At 36.8% G+C, this 10,409-nt stretch overlaps 1 protein-coding gene across 1 annotated transcript in view; it reads left to right on the top strand.

Moving 5' to 3' along the window:
* LOC114031871 (peroxidasin-like protein) overlaps positions 1 to 10,409 on the top strand; it is a 475,034-nt gene that overhangs the window by 461,562 nt on the left and 3,063 nt on the right. The window lies entirely within an intron of this gene.

Below are 10,409 nucleotides of genomic sequence, written 5' to 3' on the forward strand. Positions count from 1 at the left end.
ACACACACACACACACACACACACACACACACACACACACACACACACCATTGAACACCTTTAGTAAATCTGTGGGAGAACACAAATGGGAATTGCTTGGGTTGGGCAGGCATGGTTGATTGTGATCTGGGGGAATACCCACAGTGATGAGACCCTAGATCCATTTAGGTTTCAGAGTGTTAGAAGAAAGCAATTGTTTAGCTCAGTCGCATGCTAATGTCTCACTCACCTATGTTTGGAAATAGTTTCAATTTTGCTTTTTCTACTTTGAGGAGAGGGGAAGGGAATCTTCCTTTTTGTAATATCATGAAAACCAAGCCTTAGAAGCCTTTGAAATTGCATTACTAAAAAAAATTAAAAAAGAAATTTCATTATTTTCAGCATTATTTCTTCTGTGTATGCTTGCTCATTTTTAGCCATTCTTCCCAATTTTATGTTTTTAAGTGTCATTGCCCTGTCCTGATGTAGTGTGGTAGAAGAGGTCCAAATGTGATGGTTCTACTCTTATTGATGATGAGGATAGGTTGCCATCGAAATGCCAGATAATTTATTCCATTTCATATCTATTTATTATTTTCCTTCCATTTTCATTTACAAATGGTCTTGGGGCTATCTAATTTAGTAGGATCACAGAGCCAATGTGCTATTGGTGTGTTTTCACCTCAATTGATTTTCATTATTTTTTTAGGCTACAATAGCTCATAATTTGCTGTTATCCTCCATTTTACAAGGGAGCTTATGTTATAAACTGGTGTTGTCCTTGGCTACCATATCACTACTTGGCAAAGGGATCCAGTTTTTGTGATGTTACACAGTTTTGGGGCTCTTTTTGGCCTCTTCCTCATGGTAATGATTTAGCATTTGCCAAACTTGTTGGAGAGGATCATTGAAGATTGCAAGCAGTATCACTTAATAAAATAGAGAAAATAAGTTCTGGAGAATAAAGCCCACAGAGAGTTTAGAATGAGATCATCCAAAAAAAAACATGTCTAGAAGGATGATAACAAAAATGCTCAAGAAACAGATTTTATTCATTTTAATTTAGCAGACATTTATTATATGCCTGGTATTTGAAAGTCACCATGCTAGGCAATAGAAAAACAAAGACAAAAACATAATAGTCCCTATCTTATTAACAAAAAAAGCTTGCATTTATGTAGTATTTTAAGATTGGCAAAGTGCTTTACAAATACTATACCATTTTATCCTCACGACAATTATGGGAGGTAGGTGCTCTTGTTATCCCCATTTTACAGATGAGGAAACAGAAGCAGAGAGATGTTAAAATACTTGCCCAGGGTCACACAGCTGGTAAATGTTTGAGGTCTGATTTGAACTCATGTTTTCTTGACTCCATGTTCAGTGTTCTATCCACCATACTAGCTAGTTGTCTACTTTACTGAGGGTATATTGTACATAAAGATAAATAAATACAAGGTTAAGTTGGAGAGAGAGAGATCAGTAACAACTGGGAGGGTCTGGGAAGGCTGTGGATAGGAGGTGGCACTTGGGTCAAGCTGTGAAGGAAGCTTATATTCTACACAAAGCAATGGTGAGTAAGGAAAATATTCAAGGTATGAGGGACAATCTCTATAAACATTTAAATGGCAGATAGAGTGCTGTATTCAGGGAACATCATGTAGCTGCTCAAGGAGAAATCCTACATGTAAAGCTCCCAATATCCAAAGCCTCAGAAGCATTGGACCTCTAGAGCCTTGGCTATTTTTTTTTTGGGTGAGGCAATCGGGGTTAAGTGACTTTCTCAGGGTCACACAGCTAATAAGTGTCAAGTATCTGAGGCCAAATTTGAACTTAGGTCTACCTGACTCCAAGGCTGGAGCTTTATCCACTGCGCCACCTAGCTGCCCCACCTTGGCTACTCTACTCCTAATGGATCATCTCAGGATCTCAGGGGGATGTGGTGCAGCTGTCTAATGGCTCTCCTATGTTGGTGTCATTAAGATATTAAAATAATAAGAGAAAGCTTTCCAGCCTATGTAAAGGTTTTGCCAAAGGACATAGATGAAGAGAAGTCATGATTGTATTATTATCTCCCCAAGTATGGTGGTTACACACCCAGAAGATATCATACATCTATCTAAGTATTTAAGTAAGCACACATCCAATTTTGATAGCAAAACATAAATCAGACCATCTTATTTTCTCTGTGTAAATCAGTAATTGTATCTTTATTATAACTAAAATAGCTAGTATTTTTGTAGCATTTTGAGGTTTACAAAGGGCTTTACAACTGTGACAACCTCGTTTGATCCTCCCAACAACCCTGAGAGGTGTAAGTGCTATTATTATCTCCATTTTACAGATAAGGAAACTAAGGCAAGCAGGGGTTAAGCAACTTGTCCATGACAAATAGTAGTAAGTGTTTATTTAAATTTGAGTCTTCTTGACTTAAGCCTACTACTGATTGAAAACTTTTTTTTGGGGGGTGGTCTGGCGTAATGCAGAAGAAAACTGCAGATTTTTATGCTGAATTTCAAAATGTTATCAGTCGCAGAAAAGATCATGAAAACCATGTTCAGAGATGCAAGCAAAAGGATTTTGAATTCACAAGAGTTAATAATCATAGTATAGCCCATGAAGTCAGCACGTTTCTCAATAGTTGATTTCCTGAGGAACAAAGCAAAAAATCCCTGGTACAAGGAAGCAATGTCTTTAGTAAAGCAGCAATAGAAAACTTGAATACTTGAAGAATGACACCAGAATAGGAACTTGGGTACGCTGTAGCTATCCACTGCAAGAGGCACAGCCAGCCAACATGACCCAACTCGTTTGCCATTTATTGGCAAGCATAGCAGATATGAAATTCAAGGTTTCTGATCAACAACATTTTTTATGATTTCTTTACTTAGAGATGTCATATCAGGATTGATGCTTTGCATGTAGCACTGTCAGAATGTTTCTTTTTGATAGAGAATCTATTTCAGAGCTCCCCCCTGTCTCCCACCAAGTAATCATCATCCAAGCCCTTAAAGGCATTTTCCTTCCTATGATGAAATTAGTTTGAAAATTTGGTGGGATCAACAGTTCATGGGGAAAGTGTCTTGAAATTATGATTTCTGATGGTTTAAGAAACCAGATTTTGTCAGTTTTAGGAGGCTAGCTATTTTATAATTCAAGATTTTAATAAAATTTTCTCCCAGATTACTTATTCAGGTCAAAGGTAACTTGAAAGATCAAATTCAATTGCATTTGAATAGTAATAAAAAACAAATCTTCTTCCTTTAATATCAGTTCTATCTATTGAATCTTATTTTTAAAAATGCCTTTTGTTTATCAACAAAAAGCAATGTGGCCAAGAGGAGCTATGCACATATTCTATGAGGCTCCACCCATTTTTGTATGGTTGGTGACCAATGAATGCTTCTTTTTATTTTAAAATGCAATAAAACACAATCTTAAAATTTATAAACCATTCCTACAGATGCAAAAACAAGCTGCAAACTGGATTTGGCTCTCAAAACTAGCTAGACTTGGGTTCAAATCTGCCTCTGACTGTGTGACACATTCTGACTGGGTGATCCCGGGCTAGTCACTTAATCTTTTAGAGCTCTAGGCAATTCTCTAAAGCTGTATGTTGCAGAGATGGATCCAATCTATATTGTTAGGGTTTCCTCCCTGAAAGTTCTACATACAAATTAATTCACAGTTCCTTTCCCTATCCATATCTCTGTCCTTTTCTATGAAAAACAACAACAAAAATAGTTTCAATATGCATCAAGAGTATGACATGACAATTTTAAAAAAAAAAGCTAATGTGGTCTTGTTCTTATTCTGCCTTGGATAGACCATATTTTGGACATTGTTTCTTAATTGCAAATGTTGATTTTTTTTTTGTTTGCTTGCTTTTGTTTTTGCCTTTATGTTCCTAGTAGTCATTTGAATAGTAGATAATAAACCTTTGCTGAACTGAGGAGGCTAACCTTGATAATGATGGACCTTGAAACCATAAGGATCCATTGAGAAAACCAAGAATGTTCATTCAGCAGAAGACTTAGGTGGGAGATGTAATAGATTTCCTCATATATTTGAAGGGCTGTTAGTGGAAGAGAGATGAGACTTGTTCTGTTGGGTCCCAAAGGTCAGAATCAAGAATGATAGATGGGAACTCTGAAGGCAGATTTTGGTTTTTGTCTTTAAGTTAACATTTTCCTAGCAATTATTAGCTGTCCCAAAGTGGAAAAGTAGACCTTGGAAATTAGTAAGCTTCCCATCACTGGCTAGAAGATCTCCTCCTGGGATGGTTATAGAGGGAGTTCCTACCCAGGTATATGTTTTCTAATGTAAAGGAACTTTTTGGTGAGTAGGTACCAGTATCTCTGTCTCATAAAAATGAAATAAAAAAAGAAAAGAAAAGCCAAGTCCATTTATTTTAAAACCAAGCCTCCTTCAGTAAATCCTGTCGTCAGGTCAACTAAGGTTTTTCACTTTATTTAGCCTTCTTGTTGTCTCATCAAGCTAGATGCCTTATTAATTCCTTTATAACTCTGAGTTTCTATGATTCTATTAATTTGGCAAGTATTTTTAACTACCTACTATCCACAATGCACCATGGTAGGCACTAAAAGGAACCTTAGAAATCACTTAATTCTACATCCTTATTTTACAGGGAAGAAAAATGAAGCCCAACAAAATTGACTTTTACAGTCGACTGGCAATGGTCCATTATTCATTCTACCATTGCCTGCTGACTCCTGAATCCAAATTTGGGTGGACAATACTTTGCATATTGGATTCTTTTCTTTTTTTCTTTTTTTTAACGATTTATTGCATATTTACATTGCTTTTTTGTGTTTACTTTAACATTCTTGAGTATGAACAATAAGTATTTTTGCTAACTAGAATGTTAGTCCTCTGTGACCTGAAGCTATGTGATCATTGTAGAATCAGACCACCCACTCGCATTTGCTGTGATTTTTGAAGCCTGCAGTATAAACAACAGGTCACTTCTTGATTTTATGTTTATTGTAGAACCACAATGAATTAGACCCATTGAAACTTGGGCTTGATTAGGCCTCATTGTGCATAGCCCTCGCACCTGAAATATATTCAATGAATTAGAAAACCTGAGCTGTGGCAAATGGAAAAAAAAAGTCATACCATGTTAGTATTTGAGTTAATTTTCACTTGCAGATTGAATAAAAAAAACACACTTAGTTCATTTCTTTCTCCAACATGTCTTCTATATGGAAGTATGTAATTAATCTTTTATAAAATATGTCCATGTTAAATTATGGTGAAAATTCACAAATTAAGACAGCTGAAAAGCCATGATATGATGAAAGAACCCCCTCTTGCCACTTGACTTATCTGATGCTTTCTGACAAAGGAAATAAGCCTTTTAAGGAGGTGCTAAGCACTTTATAAATATCTCATTTAATCATTTTGATTAATAAATACTTTGCAGTGAAATGGCAATACAAATTATTGGGAGCTAGAACCATGGGGGTGGTAAGGCCATGGCCTTAGGAAAACACCTTGAAAATGAAATAGGGCCATTTCAATATTAGTTATTGCTATAATTTTAACTTAGTTTCAGGACCAAGTCATAGGAAGTAACTGAAAAGAAACCAATAACTTATAGCCCTGAGACGCTGAAGTGATTTAGTTTCTAGCAGACACTTAAAGAAAGGCTAGTTTCCATTAGCCTTTGGAACTGTCTATCCTCTTAGATGATCAAAATGGGGAGCTGTGTGAGAGGAACATTCGCAATAAGAAACTAAGTAATTTGAGGGAAGTATCCATGGAATAAAAACGTACATACCCAAGAGAGGTTTACTGGCCTTGGGCCCATCTACCTGGCTTAAGTGGAAAATGTAACTTAGAATCTTAGACAGTTACCTGTAACTTGATCAGGTCACACAACCAGTGTGTGTCAGAGGCTAGTATGGAATTCACGTCTTCCAGACTCCAAGACTGGCTCTCTAGCTACTACACTACATGCACTACACTGTCTCTGCTTGAATCATGCATGGGTGAAGCTCAAAAAAATAAAACTGTTGAATTGAATTGAAACAAAGGGGCATATGATACCTAACAAAATCTTTTATTAAAACTTAAGTAGAGTTTTTTTTAAAGGTGCTAAATATTATCCCATAACAATAATAAACTTCTTCTTTTTTCCCTCCTAACCTGAGTGAAAACTTTTGATATCATCTTGGCTTCACGACATTTCTCAATTTAAAGGAATCTTTCCTATATTATAACTTTTTAATTTTTCTACAAAGTAATTTTCAGGCAAAATCTTTGTTGTGCTGGAAAGGTACAACGAAGATATAAAATTAAGTTAAAAACTTTAAGCAGATCCCACTTTCCTAAAGTACCATTACATCAGGTACGGTATAAGTGGTAGTAAATTTGTTTTCATTCAGTTGAAAGGCAAAATGTTTTCTTTTCCCTTTAGAAAACCAGTTTAGCATTAGATTCACCTCAACAGAGAGGGAAAAATAGCTAAACAATAATTCATCATTAAAGTAAAACACCTTGATGAATCCATAATGAGATGTTTAGGAAACAAAAATAAATGAAGAAGTATTGTAGATTAAATGGAATGTCAAAATTCATGGACAAACTTTGCCCATGTAATTGCTTATCTAAACACCTTCAAGACTCTTCTGTTCATCTCATTTCTCAGTCATACTTTCAGTTTTCCCAGTGTTGCATCCCTCTCTACCAAGAGTTAATATTGTAATGCTTCTCTAAAGTGTAATCTAGTAGATACATAGGAAAATCTGGGAACTTGATTGGAATGTGGTTGCTGAAGCAACCATCCTCACCTGCTCCTGTGACCACTCTGCTATTTTCCTCTAAACTCCACTGCTTTAGCCTTGACTTTGCATAGCATGTCCCCAGAGATACGCTAACATTGTCTATTCTCTTCACAATGAAATTGTGATTACAGTGGGTTTAAACTTGTCACATGTAACTTATTTGTGGAGAAGTTTGCCTTGAATTGGGAAAGGTTTTTTTAGGGGGATAAAATACTTTTTTCCCTTTAAAAACCTCATTAAAACCTCCTCTAGTGACCTATCATGACATAAAGGGATCTCTGGCTTCTGGAATGGTATGATATTCCAGTGAAATGAAGACTCTGATATACCTTGTAGGGCTGGAAATACTTTGAATGTAGAACCTATGAAGGACAGAATAGCTGTCATCTGAGAAAAAACCCATCTAAGTTTAGACTTATCACCCAACTGGCTGCAGAGTAATGAATGAACTGTCCAACTACTGTATTTCATAAAGATAACTTGCTAAGAAGCCTACTGTATTTCATGAAGACCAGTCACTAAGGTGTATCAAGGTCACAATCTGCCCTGGGGAGTGATTATTATCTCCATTGACAGAAATGGATCTTCAAAGTATTGAAGGCCAAGGTAGTTCATGGCTATGATATTTTGATTTACAGAATCACAGAATCTGCAGGTTGCAAGTAGGGCTTCTTAAGTTGATGTCTGAGAAATTTTTTTTAAATTAAAAATACATTTATAACTATATTTTAATATAACTGATTTCCTTTGTAGCATGCATTTAAAATATTATTCCCAGCACCTTAAAAAAAGACCTCCCACAACTTACCCAACAAATAAGTCTCTTGCATCTTTTGAAGACTTACAATGAGGGGAAGTTTACTGAGGCAACCAGTCCCTCTTTTGGATAGCTCTTAGTTTTTAGAAGTTTTTTTTTCTTCCCTACATCAAGCTTCTCTAAACCTTCTACCTATTGCTTTTAGTTCTTTCTTCTCTGGAATTTATCCTTCTTCCACGTGGAAGTTGTTAAGATACTTAAAGACATCTATCATGCACCTCTGTTCCACATCTGCCTCCCAACATCCTCCTCTCCAGGCTATACATCCTTATTTGTTTCAGCTGTCCCTCATATGATTTGCTCTTTGAGGTCTTTCATTGTCCTGGATGTTTTTTTAAAGATGCTCTCCTTGGTTATCAATATTTTTTATAAAATGTGACAAATGGAATTGAGTCTTTTTTTCCCTTCTTTTTATTTTCCTTCTTTTTTTTTTTTAATGACCAGGGCAGAGTACAGTGGAACTCAGGCTTTTAGTCCTGGACAATAGACATCTTTCCATATACCTTAAGACTGCATTAATTTTTTTGACTGTCATACCACTGAAGCATATTGAGCCTGCAGTCTCACCAAACACTCGTATCTTTTTCAGAAGAGTTGCTGTCTATGCACATCTGCCCCAGGCAGTACATATGAAATTTATTGTTGTTGTTTAACAGTTGTTCCATTGCATTACTGCTCAGTGAAAGTCCTATTCTAATTCCTCAACCTGGCATAGAAAACTGGATCAAAAGCTATATAAGCCTTGGAAAGGCTTACCAAGTTGTAATGTCTTCCAGTAAGTCCAGGCCAAGGGATGGATGATAATCTTGTGAAGACCAGCCTAACTATGTTTGGAAAGGATTATAAAAAAAGGAGATTGGCCAGGTGGTTAAATGTTCTTTGAACAGCAACATAAGGAAAGGAGTGGTTACAATCTGTGTCAGGGCAGAGAGAGAATGAAATCATGGATCTTTTGAACTACTGAACAAGTGATTCTTTTGTAACCCATATGTTAGTGGAAGGCAGACTGAGTTAAATTTGGAGGATCTGGAGCGAGAGAATCATGGAATTAGAACTGGAAGGTCCTTTGGAGTTCATCTAATCCCAATACTCTCATTTTACTTTGGAGCCTAAGTAGCTTGACTCCAGTCACACAAGTAGTAAATAACATAGCTGGAGTATGAACCCAGGTCCTGTGACCTCTGAGACCAATGTTATTGCCACAACAATTTGCTATCTCCAATAATAACATCACACCTGTACTCATGCCTAGTATACTATCTTCGGAGTTGGAGGGCCCTGGGGTCAAATCTGTATCTGTCACATATTAACAAAGGGTGGGATTTTACTTGGGATTTGAATGAAGCCAGGAGACTGAGATGAAGAGAGAGAACATTCCAGGCACCCTCCCCAGACATCTCAAGTAGGGAAAGAACTTAAGGAGTCCTAGGGACTACCACAACCCTCCCTTTCCTGTAGGTTTCCTTTAGGATCTCCATGGGCCATGGGACTCAGCACCAATGAAAACAAAGTCCAAGTTATTCCTCTATATTATGGCTTCTTCTACTCTAGTTCTTGATCATGGTCTTGGAACTCAGATGTAGTTAAGTATCTGCCTTACTGCTCTACTGCTGCTTCTATGCCCCATAACACACCTGTGGAGGCTTGGAAACATACCATTTTGATGCTACTAGTCTACATTTCCTTAGCTGCCATCTGCTTCTCCTCCACCATCATCTTTTTTCCATGCTTTTTCCAGAAGTGTTACAACTTTTTTAGGCCACCTGGGCCAATATGCCTCAGGACTTCTTGACACATTTCTAACTTTGCTGTCAGAGACAGTTAATAGAATATACCTTGGAAGAATCCCATTTTTCCAACCTTACTGTTTGGTGTACATGCAGCCCTACCTGCTAGCTCATAAAGGAGCCACCTCAAAGGAGAAACCTCTTAACCTGGTTCTCAATTTCATTCAATTCTTAGCATCAGACCTCAGGCCTACACATGGCCAGCATCTCCCTTTGTCTTTTGAGCAGAGGGAAAACATTGACCCTCTTTTCTTTCTTTTACCCACTTTTCTAATTTCTATCATCATCTCTTCCCCTCACTGGCCCTGGGATATGAAAATTGCCTCCAGCCTCACACATGCCTCTAAAAAGTTTTGGAAACATGGAGAGAGGGTAGAGCAAAGCTAGAAGCCATTGTAAACATATCTGTCTCCATGGCAAAGGTCTGAACTCTTAGGTTTTTGACCTATTTGCATGTAACAAATGGTTGATAGACTAAATCATTCCATTAAAATAAATATTTTTTCATATTTTAAAAATATTACTAGATCCATTTACCACCTTGTAAAAGTATAAAATAATTTTATTGACAGAAAGGTGGGTATTTTCCAAGGAGCATAAGTTCTGGATGACAGCTTGATAGTATGAGGCTTTTAAGTCTAAGCCATTTGTAAATGATGCAGTTAAATGCGGGTTATGACCATTAAAAGCAGGTACATCTTTGAGCAGATTAGACTTTCCAAGGAAGCAGTCAAAGTTTGGTCAAGTGGTCTGGAGGGCAATCAGTACTTCTCCTATTTTTTGAAGATGTGGTACGGTTGTACCATATATAGCCTTGTGAGAAATCCCTCAGATACATAAAACAACCTTCATTGTATGCATTTCAACAATTTTTTTTCTCTTTTTGTCTTAATTTTGTTGTTGGTGGTTTGAACCAATGTGTTACTTAGTTGTCTTCTTCCTCTCCTCCTTTTCTACTACTACTACTACTACTACTACTACTACTACTACTACTACTACTACTACTACTACTACTAC

Source organism: Vombatus ursinus, unplaced genomic scaffold, assembly GCF_900497805.2.
Source record: "Vombatus ursinus unplaced genomic scaffold, bare-nosed wombat genome assembly UNPS02015255.1, whole genome shotgun sequence".
In the NCBI taxonomy this organism is placed as follows: Eukaryota; Metazoa; Chordata; class Mammalia; order Diprotodontia; family Vombatidae; genus Vombatus; species Vombatus ursinus.